The following is a 25,856-nucleotide window of genomic DNA, read 5'->3' on the forward strand; positions in this document are numbered from 1 at the left end:
TTTTCACTGACTTCTTAATGTAACCATTCGTTGAGTTTGGCCACTGTTCACAATGATAACGGTGCCACAGTGATAACAACAAACTTAGGTGCTCATCAGGTTATACTTATTATGATTGGGTCGCCTAACAATGGAAAAGTTGTAGGACAATGCAAAGGATCGTGGAATCTAGGTCAAGGCTCCGATTAACAAATATTCATTTGCTCTGAAGACTGTCAAAAATCACAGTAGAAATTAACAGTGAACGAAGTTCTCCAAAACTCAAATACAATTACAAAATGACGCCTGACTCCGATGGAGGTACCAAAAAGTGTGGACGACTGTTAAGATATAGCACAACGAGATCTGTTCTTCAGGGCATCCCCAGAAATCATAGTTCACGATACAACGAGATGCCACAAATTCTAACCAATTGTCTTGAGGTTGAAGCTCTTCTGTCTGTGTTGGGTTAAAAATAAATTTTTTTTGGAAGAGGTCCGCCTTGAGCAAAACACATTTTTCTTTCTTCTATAACCTATACATGTTCCTCTGAAGTTTCATCATCATCAGTGTTTTTTTTTTTCTTATTTCTATTAAACAACAGGAAAATGATCTTTAGTACCTCTACACATAATCAATTTGAGTTGCTTTAATAAAATATTTACAAATTTGAAAAACAAAATTTTGTACTTATACCTTGTTACTAAATGTAATAAAGAGAAGAAAAAGAAATTGGATTGGGCATATATTAAGAAAAAATGACGGACTGATAAAAACAGTTTTGGAAGGTTATGTAGAAGGGAAAAGGAAGCGAGGAAGGAAGAGATTCCAGATACTGGATGACATGATGGACGGTACAACACACAGCAGCCTTAAGAAGGAAGCAATGGATCGCAGAAAATGGAGAGGCAAAGGACCTGCTAATATAGCAGATAACTGATGATGACCTTGTTACCATGTACGGTGATTTTCCTGTGTTTTATGTTTTGCATTAAAGTTATTTTCCTTTTACGGTCTGTCATCTGCAGTCATGTAGAACTTACTGTGGAACAGTAACTTACCTCGAAATTTTACGACTGGGAATATTTTGGTTAGGCCCAACATTAATTAATTGTATGTGAAATAGAAAGTGTGAGAGAGAGAGAAAGAGAGAGAGAGAGAAAGATAGAGAGAGAAAGAGAAAGAAAGAAAGAGCGTGCGTGTGTGTGTTTATGTGTGGTTCATTGTTTTGTGATAGTTCCTTGAGGACAGAGAACAGGGTTCCATTGAAGAGAGGGAGAGTTCCGTTGCAGAGGGTGAGTTCCGTTGCAGAGAGCTCTGTATTCGTTTATTTTTTGTTTTCCTGTGACTATGGCTTTTTGTATTGGGTAGCTTTCTACAATTATTAGTTTTTGAGGAGGCTATTGCTGCGCATGAGAATTTTCATATCAGTGTTGATGTCTGTCTGGTTGAATTTCATGTCCATAACATGTTCAGCAAACGCAGAATAACAGCTGTTGTTTTTTTGTTGCTCTTCTGTGTTATGAGTATCTAGTATTAAACTTTCTACTTTCCTGTCCAATGTAAGCTGTTTTGCAGTCCTGGCATGCCAGTTATTAAATACCAGATGTGTTATGATTGTATTGGTTGTATGTGTATATTGGTTCTTGAGCAGTTTTACACCGCACAAGAAAAAGTCTCTTATCTAATGATTATCTTGTTGTACCCTTTCCACTGTTTTAATTTTACTTCGTAATGTTTAATTCTGAGACCGTATGCCCTTCCTGTCCTTCAATCATCAGTTAAGAGGGAAAGGAGTGGGTAGTCGTGTACGTCATCTGTCTGAATATTTCAAACTTTATTCCGTGTGTTATCGTATTTTAACTGTTTACTTACCGTATTTTCTGAGACTCTGTTTGGGGACCAGACCAGCTTTATTCCAAACTAGCGTGGACTACGGTCTTAAAACACAGCCTGTTTGGATGGTATAACGCAGTATTGGTCGATTTACGCCACACATTCGATCCTGCTGTAGCTCGTCTCACATGCCAGCTCGCAGCGCGTTGTCATACGAGCACGTTGCTGCAGGAACAGTAACCACTCGTCTTGAGGTTAAAGCTCACCTTTTATACCTTTGTTTGCTTTCAAGTAAATACGTTTTGGAAAAAGATTCTGCATTGAGAAAACACAGCAGGACAGGACACAGGTGAGTAAAATGCACTTCATTCCACTTCTAACCGCTGATGCATGACAATTCACGTAGGAGTATGATCGCGGAGGTTTAGATGACATCTGACTTTGAGAATTTTGTTCGGACTTAATCCACCATCTGCTGCAATCAGAGCCTCTAAGCATCCTCTCATGAAATCACAAAGGGCTTTTGTTCGTGTGGAATTCCTCACCTAGTTTGTTTGCAAGTCCCTAAAACCCGACATCGCTTGGCGGATGACCTTCACAAACAAGTTGCCAACCAAAACGCTATCCGCACATGTCGATGGGCGAACGTAGTTATGCAGTCCTGAAACGCAGTGGTAAGTATCAGTAAGAAGTTTTACATATTTCTCTATTCTTTTGTCCAGTCGTTTCCCGGGGACAATGCATGTGGAGTTTTTCGAGATAGAGCATAACCTTGTGCTATAAACTCTCTCTGCTATAGTGGTTGCTGTTCACATTGCGACACGTAGTACTTACTTTCACATCTTGTGTCGAATGCACGCCTCAGACTACAGTATGCTTGTACGTTATGCAGCTCAGCAACACGTTGTGCTAGATTGCAATAATAAAAGTGGTGCCTAACACGTACGCAGCCACAATTGTAGGGTAGTTTAAGATGTATTTGTCAGAAACGCTATTTTTTATCACTCGAAGTGGGAGTTCATCCACATGAGTGCTAAATGGAATCCGTTAAACTTCGGATAGACGATAAATCCCTCAAATCTAAGGTCGTAAATTCGACTAAATACCTAGCAGTTACAATTACGAAAAGTTTAAGTTGGAAAGAACACATAGGAAAGTTTATGGGGAAGGCAAACCAAAGTCTGCCTTTTATTGGCGGAACACTTAGAAAATGTAAGAGATCCACTAAAGAGACTGCCTACACTACGCTTGTTCGTCCTCTTCTGGAGTACTGCTGCGTAGACTGGGGTCCTTACAAGATAGTATTAACGGAGTACATCGAGAAAGTTCATAGAAGAGCAGCAAGTTTTGTATTATCGCCAAATAGGCCAGAAAGTGTCACTGACGTGATACAGGATTTGGAGTGGACACCACTAAAACAAAGGCGTTTTTCTTTGCGGCGGAATATTCTCACGAAAATTCAATCACCAACTTTCTCCTCCGAATGCGAAAATATTTTGTTGACTTCGACCTACATAGGGAGAAAAGATCATCATAGTAAAATAAGGGAAATCAGAGCTCGCACGGAAAGATAAAGATGTTCGTTTTTTCTGCGCGCTGTAGGAGATTGGAATAATAGAGAATGATTGTGAAGGTGGTTCGATGAACCCTCTGCCAGGGACTCAAGTGTGGTTTGCAGAGTATCCATGTAGATGTAAATGTAGATGTAGATGGCGCTCACGAGCCCATTGAAATCTGAGATGGTTGTGATTTCTGGATAGTTGCTCTCGACACACGAGATTTGTACTAGCAGTCCAACCCCCAGCAGACGATGTGCACAGATGGTGCGATTTGACCATCCTTTGTCGCTGAGTAACCCCTGGCGAGATCAACCAACTGCGACCATATCTGGGATACTGTTTTACGCCCAACCCAATGCATTATTAATATGCACGGCTGTATTTGGAACTGTGACTCGATATGGTCCATAAGTCGAGTCGTACAAGCCTACTTTTATGCCTGTTAACTAATTTAGGTGGAGAAACGTTTTTAATCTCTGATTGTTTGGTCAAACGGTCTAAGCATTGTTAACTTTGCGAATTTTAAATAAAAAGAAGTTGCAATGGCTTATATAATAATAATAAGGTTATTATCTACTGATAAGATGATGTAGATGACGCTACAAGATTTATTTTGAACAAACTGATAATTTATTTAGTTAGTCGCATCAAAGGAAAACATAGAAATGTTATTGGTACAATAACTAAATTTAACAAGAATTAAAGCTTGTGTGAATGTGTCATTAAAATGGCAGCAGATTCCCCACTTACCACTGAATCATCACTAGTCACTGAAAAGAACAGTCTCACACATTTGAAATAGAAACACGATAATCGCCAGCTCATAACTGTATTGGCCACTACGGCGATCAACATATTAAAGTTTGCCAAAGTATGAGTAGATTCACGTTATCTGTTCAATATTAATTTCAACCTGGCAAATAAATAAATTTAAAGTTCCATAATGCACGTCCCTTGATGCTAACGAACTGTCAAAGTTTCAGATAACTCCCAGAATCAAACTCCCACCTACATCAGAATTTAGCTAAGTATGAGTAAATTTTACAGCATTCGTGCGGCAGCCTGCTGTCCGGAAACAAACACTTTACCAGTCTCAAAACGCACTGTCAGCTCCCTGGCACGTTCACTGATGACTGTTCTGCACCGATACCCACTCCTGAATGTCCTTCCCACCCACAATGGCTGAGCGACTGTCTGGTTGCGGCCAGTGAGATCTCGCGTTCCCCCACCAAAGTGCACAACAACTTACTTACAAATAGAGAAAATGGGCCCCAACTGAATAATAATAATAAAGCTACAAATTTTACATGTGACTTAAATAAAGGTCCTTTCTTTTCCCGTTCCATTAAGACCAAACACAATATATATAAAAATTTAGACATATATTATTAAAACGTGGGTATGCGCTCATGACATAACAAATAAATATATGTTATAATATATGAAATAGTAAACTTAGCTCGATCACGTGAAGCGTCTTTTCACAATCAATCTGATGAAGTTATCAAATCTAACGGACCATTTATCATCTTTAAATTACAGGCCCTCTTAATACTGGACTTTACTTACATAAATCAGTAAAGAACAATCTAGACAAATATGGTTATGTGAGGAGTGCTATGATAAATGCCATACTGCATTCATTTGTTGTGTGACTGGAGAATACGGTGATCTGTCACATTCACATAACTAAAAATACTTAAAATACGTAATAGTGGAATAAATAAAGTGAATACAATGTCTGACTTTCAGCGATGATAGCAGTAGTGCTAGGTAGTCATTCAAACCCTTATTTGTCACGATCGAGTGAATTGTTCACAAGTTAATAATTTTCGATGATATTCTCGTAAGAGTATTCATTTGCTGTGATCACATAACTCCTGTAGTTTTTGTGGTAACTGTAATATTAATGTCTTAATACACGCATCTCATTGCCATGAATAATTTGATATGTTGCATTTGCGCTAAGATGAAAGATAAAATTACTATTGAATTGTAAATTGAGCGACCGCTACGGTCGCAGGTTCGAATCCTGCCTCGGGCATTGATGTGTGTGATGTCCTTAGGTTAGTTAGGTTTAATTAGTTCTAAGTTCTTGGCGACTGATGACCTGAGAAGTTAAGTCGCATAGTGCTCAGAGCCATTTTTTTGTAAACTATTTCAAGGCAGCCATATTCCACCACGTTGCAAATGCCGCCGTTATACAGTTCACTCACACATCACACTAGACCAGGACAGCTGCTGCCCATCCGCTGTCCCCAATTCCTCCTTCCTGGGTAATCGCTGATTAGCTGCCGCTGGGTTCTCACTTATCGGCGACCACGTAGTTCGCCGTGTGCGTCTTTTTATCAACCTTCGCCTCGGCCGCTTCTGCCGAACCAACACTTAAAATCTGTAACTCAAAGCTTCCACCTGCCTGACATCTCATCAGCATATGCGTTCTGTTTCCGTGTACACCTGTTGCGCTGCTCCAACGTTGGACGAACGCTGAAGCAAGCTGTGCATTTCGTTACAGCAGTGCTTGGAAGTTGCTGGCCATCTAGTGCTATAATGATATTGTCGTGTCCAGTTCTTGCATGTCACAATGTGCGACTCTCTTTTCTCACTCATTACTCTCGTAATAACATATCTTGTTTATATTGACTCAGTATAACAAATTAATTTTGCAGTGACTGATCAGTCTGTTTTGCTTGTTCTAATGCTGATATTATGCAATTTGACGTCGGCAGAGCACAATTTTACTTCCTTTCATTTCCCCAATTCGTTAGACGGCTATTTCTTTGCTAACTTCCTGGTGCACTTGAAATGGGGTCACCTACTTTTAAGAGAGTTTAACTGCGACTGTAAGCCTTATCTAAGCAACGGAAACGAAAAGTCAGTTACATGGGAAATGATATTGCTCTTGTTCACTGATCATATTTCTGCAAAGATGCTGCTACCACGTGAATTGTTTTACGTCGTGTTGCTAAGAACGTGCTAAATATTTTGGAAATAACGGAGCTCAAAAATCGAAGATGTTCTGAAAGGAGGGAAATATATGTCATAGTCGCCCATTTGATTCAGTGTGGCACCATAAATTTAATTTTTTAATCATCATTTCATAACAACGCCGAACTTTACGAATCTTTCTGACCCCTGATTCAGACCTATTAGATTGGTCCAGACGTTCGTAGCGATTTTGTTTCGCATGTTGGTATTCCGGTTCCCGCGGGTTTGTTTAGCGATCATCATTTTTTTATTTGTAGCTCACTGTTGCTACTTGAGTTGACATATTGTCATTTGGAGACAGTGTCTAGAGCTGTAGGCGCTAGAAAATGGAGTGCGAAGTGGAAAACTCTGAATATTTCCTACATATTCTTCTCTATGAGACCCACAGAGGAGTGACAGCAGCGGCAGCTGCCAGAAACATTTGGGCCGTGTATGGGGATAATGCCATGGACACAGCACGGCAAGAAAAAGGTTTTCTCGTTTTAAGGAGGGTCGTTTTGACACTGGCGACTCTCCACTTTCATGAAAACCTTCGGAGTTTTATGTAGATATTTTAAACGCATTAATCCGGAATGATCTACCTCTGCATACTCGAGAACTAGCAAATGTGATCAACTGTGATCATTCCACCATCGTGTGACATTCGTGTGCAATGGGGAAGGTTCAGAAATCGGATGTATGGGTACCGCATGCTCTAAACGAAAATCAGAAAAATCATCGGGTGGCCATATGTGGATATCTGCTTGGTCGTCATCAACTGGCTCGTGAAAAACAGCGGGCATTCGTATCCCGTATCGTTAATGGTGACAAGAAATGGTGTTATTATGCTAAAATAAGGAAAAGAAAGGAATTGATCAGTCCAAAGAAAGCAACAACTCTCCGTACAAAAAACTGCGCCCATCCACAAAACATAATGTTATGTGTTTGGTTGAACAGCGACGGTGTGGTGTAGTATGAATTGCTTCAGTGAGATGTAACTATCACTGTTGATATTTATTGCCAACAACTGAGACGTCTTACAGCTGCAGTCCACGAACAACGACCGGAACGACTGCGTGAAGTGATGCTGTTCCACGATTACGCCCGCCCGCCTTCAGCTAGACTGACAGAAAACACCATACGGGACGTAGGCTGGCAACTCATCCTGCACCCACCTTATTCACCTGATATTGCGCCCTTACATTTTCACATTTTCCGCTCTCTATCCAACAACCTTCAAGGAACTTCATTTCCGGATGAAAATGAGCTCCGAACATGGCTCTTCGTTTCAAAACCACACGATTTCTGCAGGGCGGAATCGAAAAGTCATCCAAGCGTTGGCAGACAGTTGTAAATTGTGAAAGAGAATATATTACTGATGACTAAAGTCTTCGTTATGTGTCCATGATGTGATTATTAAACTTATAGAAAAATGCTACGAACCAACCCAATACATAGTATGAAAAGGCCTGATAAATCAGGATCTGAATGCTTACGCTATCCTATAACATGGGGAATAGCCTATGTATAAATGTGTTTAAATATCCTATGGTACGATAGCAAGGACCTCTCAGCCGGTGTGGAACAGTCCATCTACTCGCGCCTAGATAACCAGGCCAGACTGCAGACAGAATAGACAAAATACTGAAAGACAGAGACAGCACGATTGATAAAATCAAACTACGAGATAGACGTCTGTAAATTCTGACCTAATACACTGGCCCTACACGCAGCGCCAGATAAACCAAGCAATGAAAGTAAATCACGTGACCATCAGGAATTACGAAGCAGCACCAATCTATTTCAAGGAAAAGGAAAATAGAGATGTCTTTATTGCCCAAATACGGAGCGACCAGCAAAAAATACTGAATTGGTGTAGAATACACACTGTAGATGGATACCGGATTCACATAAAACACTGCTACCACAAGTTATTTATTCCTCACATACAGATCTTCTTGCCGCTGTGTTCCAAAAAAAAAAAAAAAGCTCATTCTTATGGGAACGGTGACTCTCTCTCTCTCTCTCTCTCTCTATCTCTATCTCTGACGGAAACAGTCACGACACTTCACATAGACATGGACCAACGAGAACTGTTCAAAGCACGTACTACACGCATCAGTCATACACATCGATATGCCTGTTAGTGACTTTGTTGTAAGCCTAACTGTGCCGGTGAACTTAAGTTAAAATACTGCTAAGGCCAGTAAGAAAGAACACAGTTAGCAAGCTATATAAACACGTTGTTTGCTGCTCAAACATGTATCTATATACATTTCTGTCACACTGTTCTACACGATCTTCGAGTTTGAATTGATTCAGAACAGTTGTTCTGCACATTGAAGTTTTCACAATTTTCGATGTATGTATTGTCTCATTTTCTCAAACGCTACCGAAATTTGCAAGCCTTTTGTGAGCAAAAGGCGGTACACAAAAACTTACTCTAATTAACTTTTGTGCACTACAGTTCTGTATTGAATTAGATGAGAAAATGGACAACGTATTACAAAGATACGATAATAGTTAATTCTGTCCATGAGCGTATTGATCAGTACCTCGTATTCAGCATGAAATAGATATCGGTGGTATGGTGGGTATAAGCGAAGAACTGGAAGACCACGTAGTCCAGCTGTTTTAGTAACGGTGATGCATTCTCGTTAAGTTCAAATTGTTCAAATGGCTCTGAGCACGATGGGACTTAACATCTGAGGTCATCAGTCCCCTAGACTTAGAACTACTTAAACCTAACCAACCTAAGGAAATCACACACATCCTTGCCCGAGGCAGGATTCGAACCTGCGACCGTACCAGTAGCGCACTTCCGGACTGAAGCGCCTAGAACCGCTCTGCCACAACGGCCGGCATTCTAGTTAAGTGATCATCACAAAAAATCTGTAAATAAACTGGCACACAAAGCCGATCAGTCAACGGACTGTGAAAGCTAAAATGGGGGAAACGTAAATCCCAAGACTATTGCGCGCTATGAGTGTGTACTACCATGTTGTTTGGATGAAAGGTTTGCGAGAATGTGATGTTCACAGGGAAGTTATCCAAACGTACGAGATGCAATTCAAGCTGAACTCTGCTGTAAACAGTAAGTTTTGAGTTACGGTTCTTGTAAATTAACACGTTCTATAAAAAAAAATAAAGAAAATAAAAAAAGCCTAACTAACTAACTAACTGCCGTCAGTATTAAGTTTCGCCCGTCATGCTATGGTTTGATCAATCTGGATATTCTTCAGTAGATAAGTTGAAGAGATACTATAAATAGCATCCACTCTAGACCCATCACCTCGGAACTTTTCGATAGAGGAGATTAAAGGATAAGATTGATCAGCCTCTTCCGCATATATGGTGCTTATATGGTCAGTTTGAGACAGGGTCACAACTGTTTACTGAGCTTGTGCTTTGCTGAATGTTTAGTCTTCCACCCCTTGTGTTATTATAATTCGCTGCCCTACTTTGTTACATTCAAATATCTACACTAAAGTTCCAATTCGTGCAAAATGGCAAAGAAAACAGTTCCACTGGCACATGGTGTCCGCTATTGTCAATGCAGTTCAGAGGTCTGTTGCCTCCCCAAAATCTTGAATTCAGACAGAGGTATGACCTCGTGTACAAGAAGCTGATCAAACGTATCCGGACTCCTCTCTGTAATGCGGAATTGGCCACCAGATGTCGAGAGAGGTGGAGCCGCTATTGTGAGAGGAGGCGGGAAGTACTGTGTTGTTAATAGAGAAGCAGTAGAAGCAGAATGGGCCAGTCAGGGGATCTCAATGACTACGAACATGGACTTGTCGCTGGATGTCATCTACTAACAAATTCGTCAGTGTTATTTAAAGCCTTATAAAGCTTCCCACGTCGACTGTTAATGATATTACTGTGAAGTGGAGATGCTAAGCAACGACGGCATCTATCTCGAGACGTCGTGTACTGATGGACAGGGACCGTCGAGTATTGTGGAGGGTGGTTGTAAATAATTGTACTAAAACAGCGAAAGGAACCTCTTGTGGGTTTCAGAGTGCTGCCAGAAGTCCAGCTAGCACAAAGATAGCGATACGGGAGTTTAAAAGACTGATGTACAATGATCGAACTACTCTTCACAAGCCAGACATGTCTAAAGCCAGTGTTAAGCGACACTTGAGGTGGTGTAAAGAGTGATTTGGAGCGATGAATCACGCTACAGGCTGTGGCTGTCCGATGGAAGTGTTTGGGTTTTGGGGTATGCTTGGAGAACGTTACCGACCATAGCGTGTAGCACCAACAGTGAAGCACAAAGGAGGTGCAGTTACAGTATGGGGGCTTTGTCGTAACTTTGGTGTGAATCCCGTATTGTACTTAAGAAAACACTAAATGCATATGGATATGGGCACATTTTACAAATGGTTCAAATGGCTCTAAGCACTATGGGACTCAACATCTGAGGTCATCAGTCCCCTAGAACTTAGAACTACTTAAACCTAACTAACCTAAGGACATCACACACATACATGCCCGAGGCAGGATTCGAACCTGCGACGGTAGCAGCAGCGCGGTTCCGGACTGAAACGTATAGAACCGCTCGGTCATAGCGGCCGGCCACATTTTACAGCATTGTGTACTGTGTAAAGTATAGAAACAGTTCGGAGACGATGATAGTATCAACATGACAATTCACCCCCTACAAAGCAGCACATGGAGGCAATGGTCCGTGAGCAACAGTATTCCTGAACTGAACTGACCTGCCCAGAGCCCCGAACTGAACCCAATGGAACACTTTTGGGATGAGTTAGAGCCTCCGACTTTATTCCAGACCCCAGTGTCCAACGTCACTACCTTCTCTGGTTTCAGTTCCTGACGTAGAAAGAGCTGCCTTTCCTCCGTGGAGCATTCACATATACAATCGAAAGTGATTCCAGCAGAGTTCAAACTGGCGCAAAAGCGAAAGAATTACACATGCGATATTAATGTCCTCTAACAGGTTTCCGGATGTTTTTGATCAGATAGTGTGCAACAAAAACTTAAAAAGATAATGCCACGATCTTCTCGCCACACTGTACAAAGCAAAATGATAAAGAAGTGTTTCCGAAGTAGCCGTCGAAGCTATTTCAGACAAAATCGAGAAAGTAAAATGAATAGGAAATTTAATAATAATGTCCGTCTACGTCTTTTCAACATCGTGTTTTATTTTCCAATGTGTATTTCAAAGCAAAATTTCACACTCAGTGCTTCACGTGGACCTTCATTGTGATGTTAACTCGACGAAAACTCTTATCTGCAGCAAGTAGAGTAAGTTTTTACAAAATTGTGTTAGAACATACATACACTGAGGTGACAAAATTCATGGAGTACCTCCTAACACCGTTTCGGACCTCCTTTTCCCGGCGTAGTGCATCTGCTTGATGTGGTATGGAGTCAACATGTCGTTGGAAGTTCCATGCACAAATATTGACGTCCATAATTGCCAACATTAATGTCCCATAAATGTTAGATGCAATTAAAGTCGAGCGATATCTGTACGTCCAAATTATTCTTTCGAATTGTCCAGGATGTTCTTGAAATGAGTAATGAGCAACTGTGGTCAACTGACATGGCACATTGTCATCCATATAAATTCCATCGTTGTTTGGGAACATGAAGTCCATGATGGCTACAACTTGTCTACAGGCAGCCGAAAATAACCATTTCCAATCAATGATAGTTTCATTTAGACCAGAAAACCCATTCCATTCCAAGTAAACACAGTCCACACCATTATGGAGCTATCACAAGCTTGCACAGTATCTTGTTGTAAACTTGGGTCGCTGGATTTGTGGTGTCTGCAACACACTCGAGCCTAACATCAGCTCTTACCAACTGGAATCGTGACTCATCTGTCCGGCCACAGTTTTCCAGTCGTCTAGGGTGCAGCCGACATTGTCACGAACCTAGAGGCGCTGCAAGCGATGTCGTGCAGTTAACAAAGGCATCGCATCAGTCGTCTGCTGCCATAGCGCTTTAACGCCATATATCGCCGCACAGTCGTAACAGATACATTCGTCGTACGTCCCACACTTAGTTCTGCGGTTATTTCACGCAATGTTGCTTGTGTATTAGCACTGACAGTTGTGCGCAAACATCACTGCTCTCGGTCATTACGTGAAGGTAGTCGTCCACTGTGTTATCCGAGCTGTGTTATCAGGTGATGTCTGAGATCAGGTATTCTACATCTACATCTACATCTACGTGATTTTTCTGCTATTTACAATAAAGTGCCTGGAAGAAGGTTCAACGAACCACCTTCAAGCTGTCTCTCTACCGCTCCACTCTCGAACGGCATGCGGGAAGAACGAGAACTTTGTTTTGTTTTTTTGTGCGAGCCCTGATTTCTCTTATTTTATCGTGATGATCATTTCTCCCTATGTAGGTGGGTGCCAACAGAATGTTTTCGCAATCGGAGGAGGAAACTGGCGATTGAAATTTCATAAGATCCTTTGTTTTAATGATTGCCACTCCAATCGACGTATCATGTCTGTGACACTATCTCCACTATTTCGCCATAATACAAAAAGAGCTGCCCTTCTTTGTATTTTTTCAATGTCATCCGTTATCCGATCTGATGCGGATCCCACACCGCACAGCAATACTCCAGAATAGGGCATACTCTTAACATCTTAACACTGTGGATCGTGGAATATTGAATTTCCTAACGATTTCCGATGTGTAATATCTTATGCGTCTAGCTCCAACTACAAGTCCGCGTTGAAGGTTTGTTAATTCCCAGCGTGCGGGCATAATTACGTCGGAAAACTTTTTACGGGCATCATCTGGGTGCAAAAGACAGTTCCGCCAAAGCACTGCTCTTTTATACCTTGTGTACGCGATACTACCGCCAACCGTATACGCGCATATGGCTATCCCATGTCTTCTGTCACTTCATTGTAAAATTGTTGTGTGATTTATGCAGAGCTTTATAAGACCTATCAGTGAAATCTGTTGCTTTTTGTTGTATATTATATGGCGATGAAGCATCTTCGTTGTGTTATTTATACTCGTACATATGTGTGTACAGTTTCTGAAGGCGACAGTACAAGTTTCAAAGAACATGGCAAATTCAATGGATAATTTAGTTATTCAAAGAGGAGAAACAACTTACAAGTTAGACAACACCAGTAAAATTTTCAACCCGCTCTTGCTTAAACGTTCCGTTGGAAAAATGAATGATGTTATCATACTTCCCGCATACCGTGCGTGCGTGGTCAGCAACTGGTAGTACACTACCAGCGAAAGACAGCGTTTCGGGTTCGGCTCTTGGTCCAGCACACTAAATGTCAGAAATGTTTATTGCAATGAAAGCTTTATTCGTAGGACATCAGTTCAGTCTCATTTCTTTGACGACATTCCACCACATGATAAGTACTTCTTATAGACACTGTATGTCCCCAATATTTAAAGACCTAAACTTCGAAATTGCAAATTCTTCAACATTGTACCCTATTAAAATGCGTCTTAATAGATTACTGACTTTTAAATTGCTTATAAAATCTGTTTTCACGTTTAGCTTAAAATCTTTATCTGTGACTGGTACCAGAATTGTTCGAAGCTTAATTTAAATTGTTTTCTTTCACATTCCGTCCATCATTCCCACAGTTCGGAACAGTTGATTCTATACTCTTCTACCTATTTCGGAATGTCTGTCGGACATGAGACTTTGTGATGTAATAATTACTCAAAACTAACGATGGGACTTCTCTTATTTACATAAATTTGAAAGCTACTTACACTTTTAATTAATAAAACATTTACGTATTATTTTACGCAACGATAAAGGTAGAAATCAATTTTGTATCATTTAAGATAAGAAAACATGGAAAAATACAAAGGTGTGCTACATGCTATGTTAGTGTGGGCAGCAATAGCTGATGACAAACGAAATAAGGAAGATTAGGGTTAAGTGTTCCGTCGAGGACGGGATTATTAGAGACGGAGCACAATTTCGGATTGAAGAAGGATGCACTAAGTAGTCGACTGTCGCCTAAAACTGTATTGTTTTACCACCCCACTCGTGTTAAGTTAAAGACGACACGCAGAGGAGATGCACCAGTTTTTTTCTAACTGCAGAAACAGTGGTAACTGACATGCTGAACAATTACTCACTCGGGACGAGTTCGCCGGACAGCCGATACCGATTTTCTTCATAGGATTTATGGTATCTGAATCACTGTTATTGTACACTTTTCTCAAACAATATGGTTTCCATTTTGTCATAAAACTGATTTCTTGATAGATAATGCGCAGTTACATGATCATGTTACCACTACGATCGAAATCGAGAGGGTACAATTCTCTTACACCCGCCTCTGTAGGCATGTCATTAATGAGGGGTCCCGACACTGAGTTCATTGGTTCGAGTCCTGTTTGTTCGACAAATTGCCATTATTGACGACAGGGTTAGTGTGTTTGACTGACAAGGGAGGTGAAATGGAAATGGGGTCGTTACGTTCTCTATCATAGTCCTGGGTTAAAACGAAATCCTCCCCTAACGACTCATGGAGTCACAGAATGCTGACGGTAACTCGTGTGTCGCTGGTAGACGGTAAGTTAAACCCTCGTCGTTGCTATTATTCGAGAAGAAGGAAGACCATTGTTTTACTTCTCGTCCGCGACATGTCCTGCTAGTCACAACAAGTAGGTTAACTATTGGCACTACGACTCATCCTTATCTCTCCTGTCACATGTAACAGAAAACACTATATCGCACAACATCACTGTCACCTATAGTGCTGCTTCACATTTTGGGACAGTCATTGGTCGTAGCAAACATATCTAAGGCCGTACTTAAGTTCAATGGCTACTGCAGAGCAGACTGCATATCTCCGAGACACACTCTGGAGAATCAAACATCTGGCTCGTCCCGCTTCGTTTTCTGCGATTATTACTATTCTGTAATACCCAATGAATGAATTACTTTAACAATATTAAATACGAAACACTTTCGCAGTGTTTCGTAAAATATTATTTATTTGGTTACGAACCGTCTTTCGGCTTCATCGGTCTCCAGGTTGTCACCTTATGATGGCCTAAGAAGCCGAAAGACGTTTCGTAACGAAATAACACTACGAAATTATTCCTAACTTAATATTACTGTCACCTTCTGTCAAACATCGACGGAAAGTTCACTAAATGATACTTCATTTCATGCAAGTATAATTGGCGTAAGTTTACGTATCATATTTATATCCATTTCCAATAGTTAATCTTTTTTTGTTCGAGTTTATTTATTTATTTATTTATTGCTGACTTAAAGAGTGCGTTTGAACTTGGTAATTGGTTTAATGGTTTTTTACCTTCATATCCACCAAAATTCTCTTCATGAATTCATGAATTTTTTTCTTCCTGTCTTTACACTTTTCTTGTTACTCTTTAAGTTTCTCCATTACTAGTGTTCCCAAAGCTACACAATTTGTCATTATTTTTTTCTGTGATGTTCATGTCTTGTAAAACGTTCCTAGTTTCTTTTAACCACCTGATTTTGATCTTCTTTGAAACAATAATGTTCATTCTTTTGCTTCGTGAATTGTTGTCCGTTCTACAAATATGCTCATCAAAATGCAAGTGTCTCTTGCACACGGTGTTTGTGTACTTACGTATTGCCGTGTAGATATCAGATGTTCTGCTCTTCATCCAAACTCCAATGTCGTGTTTGGGCTCATATATTTTCCTAAGAATTTTCTGCTATTATTTTACGGTTTCTGCATCTTTGTAGTGCCCTCCAAGAGTTATGAACTCTAATGCATACATGCCACCAGGCCATTAAAAACAGAATTTGAGTCCGGTTAATTGAAAATTTAACCGAAAAGTTTACATTTCAAATACATGTGTACTAACTAGGGCAATCCTTCATAGTACAGTTAGTGGTCGAAAGTCTAAATTATCTCGGAAACGGCTGGAACGCTATTGCTTCTACGAGGGGACTTTTAAAAGTAATTTGCGGACTATTACGACAGCCCAAGTAACTTTTATTGAATGCTGCATTAAACTTCAAAGTGACACAGAACCTGACACCATTTTTCAACAGTGTCACCAAGTGTCTGTAACTAACGGCTGGAATGTTCTACCAATCGTTCACTCCCATGATGACAGAAATCCATTCCTTGGTCACGGAGCCATTTGAGAACTTTTGTGCCAACGTCCTCATCGTCTTCAACTTCCCTTCCTCCTTAGATGTTCTTTCAGCTTTTCGAAAAAATGTAAATCGCTAGGAGCAGCATCTGGAATTTCCGGCCACCGTTGTCCACGTCTGTGCACAATTTGATTGATTATTTCAGAAAGGTAATGAATGAACTTTTCTTACAAAAATGAGTTCTCTATAGGAAATGTGTGACGAAGGGAAGCCAGATTAGTACATGCAAGAAGGGCAGTAGTCAAACATCAAATGGCGTCACTATCGGAGCTTAAAATCTTCAGTCCATGTAGAAAGATCGCCAATCACTCAGCCTCCCCCTTTTTACAATGGCTGTATGGAAGAGTGTTTAACTGAAAGAAAATGACGGTGATGGCCTCTTGCTACCTTCATGCCTATTTTTTCTTCTTAAGTTTGATGAACTGCAACAATCCGGCTAGTGTTTCATCATGGAAGATCCAAAAAAATTTACAGTAAAATTAATGAAGTTTGTAAAGACAGTGAAAAAAAAAACAATGACTGTAGGCTGAAGTCTGACTGCATGCAAAATTTAACATTACTAAATATTCCTGTTCAGGATATCTTTTATTTGGAAAAAATATAGGTCATTGTTTTTCACATACATAATATGAAAAGTAAGCACTCACACTTTCACGGATTCCGTGAAGACGAAGCCAAGAAAGGTGAAAATGAAGTATACTCATTTGTGTACGATTGTATCCAGAATCATATCCCAAAGGATGTGAGTGAGCTTCAGCTGTTCTCAAACTAGTGTGCCAATTAGAATAAGAACAACACAACGATTCACTTTTTTTAACACATGTCAACTGGGAGGATGGAACATTGCTTCCCTATAAACGAGCATAATTTTCTCCTAAATGATAGAGATGGGCCTATGAAGATGTTAGTGAGCCATAATGACAGGACCTGTATACTTGAAGAATATACCGCAATGATCAAAAAGGTATCATTAAAATATCAGCGGAAGCTGTTGACGATGTTGAAATATTAGCATTTAAAAATTGGTGCCTGTCTATTATAAAAAGTCTTGCCTCTCTGGATCACGTGGAGGGAAATTTCCTAAGGAACATAAAATTCCTTTTTCCCCTTTCTAAATGGATGAATTATGAGTATGATGCATGTTATCATGGGCAAGTGGAAACCAAGCAGTTTATTGATGGTACTGTCAAAGAGATATTTCAGCTCCTATGCAGCTTCATTAAGGATCCCAATGAGATAGCATGTCACGAAAAGTGAGTACCCATCAACGACAGAAAAATACAAGATATATTGAAAGTGAAAAGATATATTCCAACTGCGTGTGCGAAATTTTACGACTAAGTGCAAAAACAGCCAATATCGGGGGCAACAAACAATGATATGATGATCAAGTAAATTAACTTGTTTCATTATGTTTTGCTACTACGTTGTTATAAGCAGTGCGGCCACAGTTTAAGTGTGAATAAAGTAGTAATAATCGCATATGAGTTTGTAGTTCACTGTATTTACTGTTCTTGTAATCAACCTGCTTTTGGAAGTATAGATTTCATTTATTTTGACGAATAGTTCATTGCAAAAAAAGATCATGAGTTAGCAACTTCTACACTTACTTTTACATGAAACTATAAAATACAAAACAAAAATACACATCGCTACACAGTCCTTGACATTGAAATAACAATACATACAAAGCTGGTTTATGCTGTAGGAAGTTTTTGCCGTCTCCTGTAAAATTTTACTTTTGTGATTCATGGTCTCTTTGAAATGACCGATTTAGCTGGTGATACTGTTGTTTCCATTTCACTACGGCTCGACACGACATTGTATTTGATACATAAACTGCCAGAACTTCGTAGTTAATCTGTGAGCAGTTTGAACATTTTGCCCACAAGAAACGTAGTTTACTGTGTACGTCAACTTTGGAGTACGTTTCGAGATGCTCTCTGTGATGCAAGTGTTGTAACGCAGTCGAACTGTGTCTGCAGAAAACACTTCTGAAAACCCAGCACCCTTGTTCCAAAACGGTGATAGCGTGGTACGACAAGTGTAACTTACTTTCTTGAAGTCCCTACCTACCTTCGTATACTTTCACCCATATCAGTTTTCCTATTAATTATGGTACTCTATATATTGGGCCTCCCCCCATGAACCATGTACCTTGCCGTTGGTGGGGAGGCTTGCGTGCCTCAGCGATATAGATGGCCGTACCGTAGGTGCAACCACAACGGAGGGGTATCTGTTGAGAGGCCAGACAAACGTGTGGTCCCGGAAGAGGGGCAGCAGCCTTTTCAATAGTTGCTGGGGCAACAGTCTGGATGATTGACTGATTTGGCGTTGTAACACTAACCAAAACGGCCTTGCTCTGCTGGTACTGCGAACGGCTGAAAGCAAGGATAAACTATGGCCGTAATTTTTCCCGAGGGCATGCAGCTTTACTGCATAGTTAAATGATGATGGAGTCCTCTTGGGTAAAATATTCCGGAGGTAAAATAGTACCCCATTCGGATCTCCGGGCGGGGACTACTCAAGAGGACGTCGTTATCAGGAGACAGAAAACTGGCGTTCTACGGATCGGAGCGTGGAATGTCAGATCCCTTAATCGGGCAGGTAGGTTAGAAAATTTAAAAAGGGAAATGGATAGGTTGAAGTTAGATATAGTGGGAATCAGTGAAGTTCGGTGGCAGGAGGAACAAGACTTTTGGTCAGGTGAATACAGGGTTATAAATACAAAATCAAATAGGGGTAATGCAGGAGTAGGTTTAATAATGAATAAAAAGTAGGAGTGCGGGTAAGCTACTACAAACAGCATAGTGAACGCATAATTGTGGCCAAGATAGACATGATGCCCATGCCTACTACAGTAGTACAAGTTTATAAGCCAACTAGCTCTGCAGATGATGAAGAAATTGATGAAATCTATGATGAGATAAAAGAAGTTATTCAGGTAGGGAAGGGAGACGAAAATTTAATAGTCATGGATGACTGGAATTCGAGAGTAGGAAAAGGGAGAGAAGGAAACATTGTGGGTGAAATTGGATTGGGGGAGAGAAATGAAAGAGGAAGCCGCCTGGTAGAATTTTGCATAGAGCATAACTTAATCATAGCTAACACTTGGTTCAAGAATCATAAAAGAAGGTTGTATACATGGAAGAATCCTGGAGATACTAGAAGGTATCAGATAGATTATACAATGGTAAGACAGAGATTTAGAAAAGAGGTTTTAAATTGTAAGACATTTCCAGGGGCAGATGTGGACTCTGACCACAATATATTGGCTATGAACTGTAGATTAAAACTGAAGAAACTGCAAAAAAGTGGGAATTTAAGGAGATGGGACCTGGATAAACTGAAAGAACCAGAAGTTGTAGAGAGTTTCAGAGTATCAGGGAGAGCATAAGGGAACAATTGACAGGAATGGGAGAAAGAAATACAGTATAAGAAGAATGGGTAGCTCTGAGGGATGAAGTAGTGAAGGCAGCAGACGATCAAGTAGGTAAAAAGACGAGGGCTGGTAGAAATCCTTGGGTAACAGAAGAAATATTGAATTTAATTGATGAAAGAAGAAAATATAAAAACGCAGTAAATGAAGCAGGCAAAAAGGAATACAAACGTCTCAAAAATGAGATCGACAGGCAGTGCAAAATGGCTAAGCAGGGATGGCTAGAGGATAAATGTAAGGATGTAGAGGCTTATCTCACTAGGTTGGTTCAAATGGCTCTGAGCACTATGGGACTTAACATCTGTGGTCATCAGTCCCCTAGAACTTAGAACTACTTAAACCTTAACTAACCTAAGGACATCACACACATCCATGCCCGAAGCAGGATTCGAACCTGCGACCGTAGCGGTCTCGCGGTTCCAAACTGAAGCGCCTAGAACCGCACGGCCATAACGGCCGGCTTATCTCACTAGGGGTAAGACAGATACTGCCTACAAGAAAATTAAAGAGACCTTAGGAGAAAAGAGAGCCACTTGTATGAATATCAAGAGCTCAGATGGAAACCCAGTTCTAAGGAAAGAAAGGAAAGCAGAAAGGTGGAAGGAGTATATTGAGAGTCTATACAAGGGCGTTGTACTTGAGGACAATATTAAGGAAACGGAAGAGGATGTAGATGAAGATGAAATGGGAGATACGATACTACGTGAAGAGTATGACAGAGCACTGAAAGACCTGAGTCGAAACAAGGCCCCGGGAGTAGACAACATTCCATTGGAACTACTGACGGCCTTGGGAGAGCCAGTCCTGACAAAACTCTACCATCTAGTGAGCAAGATGTATGAGACAGGCGAAATACCCTCAGACTTCAAGAAAAATATAATAATTCCAATTCCAAAGAAAGCAGGTGTTGACAGATGTGAAAATTACCGAACTATCAGTTTAATAAGTCACAGCTGCAATATACTAACGCGAATTCTTTACAGGTGGATGGAAAAACTTGTAGAAGCCGACCTCGGCGAAGATCAGTTTGGATTACGCAGAAATGTTGGAGAACGTGAGGCACTACTGACTCTACGACTTATCTTAGAAAATAGATGAAGGAAAGGCAAACCTACGTCACTTCCATTTGTAGACTTAGAGAACGCTTTTGGCAATGTTGACTGGAATACTCTCTTTAAAATTCTAAAGGTGGCAAGGGTAAAATACAAGGAGCGGAAGGCTATTTACAATTTGTACAGAAAACAGATGGCAGTTATAAGAGTCGAGGGGCATGAAAGGGAAGCAGCGGTTGGGAAGGGAGTGAGACAGGGTTGTAGCCTGTCCCCGATGTTATTCTATCTGTATATTAAGCAAGCAGTAAAGGAAACAAAAGAAAAATTCGGAGCAGCTATTAAAGTCCATGGAGAAGAAATAAAAACGTTTAAGTTCGCAGATGACATTGTAATTCTGTCAGAGACAGCAAAGGACTTGGAAGAGCAGTTGAACGGAATTGACAGTGTCTTTAAAGGAGGATATAAGATGAACATCAACATAAGCAAAACGAGGATAATGGAATGTAGTCGAATTAAGTCGCATGATGTTGAGGGAATTAGATTAGGAAATGAGACACTTAAAGTAGTAAAGGAGTTTTGATATTTGGGGAGCAAAATAACTGATGATGGTCGAAGTAGAAGGGATATAAAATGTAGACTGGCAATGGCAAGGAAAGCGTTTCTGAAGAAGAGAAATTTGTTAACATCAAGTATAGATTTAAGTGTCAGGAAGTCGTTTCTGGAAGTATTTGTATGGAGTGTAGCCATGTATGGAAGTGAAACATGGACGATAAATAGTTTGGACAAGAAGAGACTAGAAGCTTTCGAAATGTCGTGCTACAGAAGAATGCTGAAGATTAGATGGGTAGATCACATAACTAATGAGGAGGTATTGAATAGAATTGGGGAGAAGAGGCGTTTGTGGCATAACTTGTCAAGAAGAAAGGACCGGTTGGTAGGACATGTTCTGAGGCATCAAGGGATCACAAATTTAGCATTGGAGGGCAGCGTGGAGGGTAAAAATCGTAGAGGGAGACGAAGAGATGAATACACTAAGCAGATTCAGAAGGATGTAGGTTGCAGTAAGTACTGGGAGTTGAAGAAGCTTGCACAGGATAGAGTAGCATGGAGAGCTGCATCAAACCAGTCTCAGGACTGAAGACAACAACAACAATTTATATTGGTGTGTTGCCGACAATTATAAAATGAAAGAAAAGAATGCCCAGCCACAGGACTGTCCACGTAAGCTGAAACGTCCCCTTAGAAACTTGATGAATTACTGTGCCGATAAAACTCTTACATTATTTGTTTTTCAAAAAGCTGAGCACAACTGAACGTACTCAGACATTTCGCTCTTTACCTATTCTGATCAACACTAAACTGACACACAAGATTTTTAGTGCAACGCAATCTGACTTTCAAAAATCCCTACAAAGAGTGGCTCTGACTAACATTAACCTATACCTTTCACAAATCACTTACCTCACAAAAATCTTCGTTACTCGAGCTACTGCAATACAGCGAACGCCACTACTGCCAGCTAAATAAAAGATTCTAACTACTGAAGGCACTAACTACTGATAGGCTTAGTTAGCAAATGAAAGATTTTGATAGAGAACAAACAATGTATTTACCTTAATAGTGTTCAAAAGTCATAATATATATAGCAGTTCATGACATCCAGTCTTACAAATTTACTCTCTCTGATGGACACACGTCCAGATCATCCGCTCTCAAAAGTCCACCATTTCTCTCCCCACATCCACCACTGCTGGCGGCTCACCTCCAACTGCGCAACGCTACACGCTGTTAACAGCCAACTGCCCAACACTACAATAGCATATACTCCAACAATGCAAACCAACCACAGCCTTCACACAGCACAGTCAGTGATTTTCATATAGAGCGCTACGTGGTGTTACCAACATAAAAACCTAAACAGCCTACTTACAAAGCGACAACAAATATGACCCCAGCTGACGTAAGGATCTCAGTGTCATCGGCCATCACCCCAGAAGAAAACGGTGTAACGATCACACATTAATCTGTGAAGTTGGCGCACTGACTGATGATCAATGCTCGTCCCATTGCTCGTCTTATTCTGACGATGGAATTTTTTTACTCCTTGTGGGTTTTCGATACTTCTACGAGCCGATGATAAACGCCAGTCACACTTCTTTCCTCCGCTAATTATTGCTTCTTCGCAGCAGGGAGCTTGCTTGGCTCATCCATGTCAAGTTTTGAAATATCCTTCTTTCGTCCTTGCTCTCTACAGCCCAGCATTCCAGCTGCGGCATGGTTTCCGGTGACTAACCTAGCTCGGTGCCCCTTTCCTTAGAAACCGTCAAATAGAAGAGATCTATGGATTTAGAACAGTGCCCACTTGCGTGCTCTGTAGCAGCTGTCTCTGATCGCGTCGTCCGGACCTTCGGGCGACATAAAACTTGCACTTTATCTGCTGTCGCTCCCGGTGCCTTTGAGCTTGGTGCCGGCGGGTGACAAAGAAGGCCTGGGGGACCTTATTTATAAGCGCGGCCAGTCGTAGACGGCGGCCGATCGCAGCAGCTGCAAACTTCTCTAATCGGCGCCGCCATTACTTTCATACTGTGTGTTCCCTTTGTGCAAAAAGCCTGGGAGGATGTCTCAAACCGGCTACCACATCCCGCTCTTCAAACGCCGTATTTTTAATAACTAGAGACTGCGGAAAAGCTAAAGACGGCGACGCAGACGGCGTGTGCGATGGAAATCTCAAAGCGGTACCGACTCAGCCAGCCTCTGAAGGCCCGTTATGCAGATTCAGAAGGGTCGTTGTGTAGATTCCGGCATAGGTGCGCTGCGGGACTAAAAATTAAGTCTTTTCCGCGAAGCACGTTCAGTCACTAGGAGTCTGATCTCTCTCTTACATGTCAAGACGACATAGGAGAATTTTTAAAGAAATGAGTCTTCAGTCTTTCCCTCAAAGAAAGACTATGATTATTAGTTTCGGATTTAATAGATTATCTGTTGAGGCTTCACATTCCGGTAGCATACCTACTGCAGCCATCTAAGGCCGATCGTGGTGATAAAATGAAATTATATTCTTCTGGCGGAGTAGGAGTTCTAATTTGCTGTCACTTTTACGTCTGATTGCACTGGTCCACGGTCGACTTTTTGCAGAAACTAATGTAGGTAGTCTTTATAGATTTAGATACCTTGAACACGAATAACACGTTAAAAATTGCCTCCTAACTCAAGGTTACAAGTAAACTGGGGTTTTACGTTTCGCATATATTGGTGCCGTAATCAGTAGTACATACACATTAACTGAACTTACCTAGTTTATTCGCTCCGTTTCTTTGCCTTCCTGTTATGCGTGGTGTCTGGAGCATCTCTCTGTAGCGTCCAGCAGAAATCAGCCAACATATCATAGTCCACAGTCCTGCGTACCGCTGTTCCGTGGGAGAAACGCCTTGGTGGAACCGCTCGCCGTGTTCTTCACTGAATGCACCACAGTTCTTTGGAAACACGTTGAGGTGGAAATAAAGGAATTTCATGTTCATGGAGATGTTGTAGCCAGTGACCATATAAGCACGAATGATTTCATCCACAAGGTCCCTGTAACTTTTTACTCCTCTGTTTCCCAAGTACAATGTCATCATGTTAAGAAAACAATGCCACACAGGTACCTGATGAGCGGTTAGAGTGGACTTCAAGTGTGTGTTCCCCGGCAGCGGACGTATCCGTGAACCAATGAATATCCGATTTCTGATCTCTGTTATGAGTCGTGGAAACTTCTTCCACATATACTGAAGTGCTGCTTCTTTCCCGGGCACAGCCCTAAAAACTACTGTCAACAGTCTCAACCTAATGTGCAATAATGGGAGAACAACTTTGTTCAGATTCGCTAGAGGTTCTTCGTAAATACATATTGACACAGGTACCAGAGCTTCTCGTGGAGATCACTCCCTGCGGGTGCATTGTTTTTCTCTTTTAGAACTGTCCCACTCACACAAACAGTAGCAATACACAGCATAACAATGACTTTAAAATATCCACATACCAGCCATTATTCATGTTTGTTGTAATTGGTACGTTTACAATGGATTTCAACATGGTGCAGCCTTCTTTAGCCAGTGTAGGGTATGCAACACGGATGGATGATCGTTCATTACTATTCTGTAACAGTACAGCCGCCGTTTTTTTTTAGCCATCTGTAAACAGTCTCTAATCATTTGGTTCGTTTGTAATTTTCAGGTCTTCCAACATGACAGTGTCAGTGTAGAATGTAGTGTCATCTTCAGTACCGAAATGACACTCAAGGGGTCTTTTCCCCCTTTGGTACTCCGGAACACACGTGCACTGCGGCATCGAGGACATTCAAGTTTGTCTCTGAGCTCTGGAAAATTTAAATCTCTAATCAGATCACTGAGTTCACACTGTGTGATTTCCTGTGGTTCTCCAGATGACGTTATTGGTGCAAATCAATCTCGTCTAGCTTCTACATTATACATTTCTCAGGAGACTGCATTGTGTGGACTTAAGTCGTGCTGTAAAGCAAAGTTGCCAAATTGTACTAGAAGTCTTCATTTCTCTCACTTATGGCAGACAATTTCTTGTCACTATGCCTTTTGCATGTATCTCTCATAATGTCCCATAAGTGTGACTATTTGTAACCCTGAGCCAGGAGACAATTTTAACAATGATATTTCTGTTCAGGGCATCTAAATCTATAAAGCACGGCTACTTTCGTTTACGCACAAAATGAAAAGTGAAAATTTGTGGACCACAGTTATATATAATACGTCTTCTCACCCATACTCAGAAAGCTATGCACAGCCCGTTTCAAGTCCAGGAAACTCCATCTGGGCACGTTACACGTTTTTGTGAATATCAGGAATCGAATACCCAGCAACATTTCCCATGTG

This window comes from Schistocerca serialis, chromosome 1, assembly GCF_023864345.2.
Source record: "Schistocerca serialis cubense isolate TAMUIC-IGC-003099 chromosome 1, iqSchSeri2.2, whole genome shotgun sequence".
NCBI lineage: Eukaryota > Metazoa > Arthropoda > Insecta > Orthoptera > Acrididae > Schistocerca > Schistocerca serialis.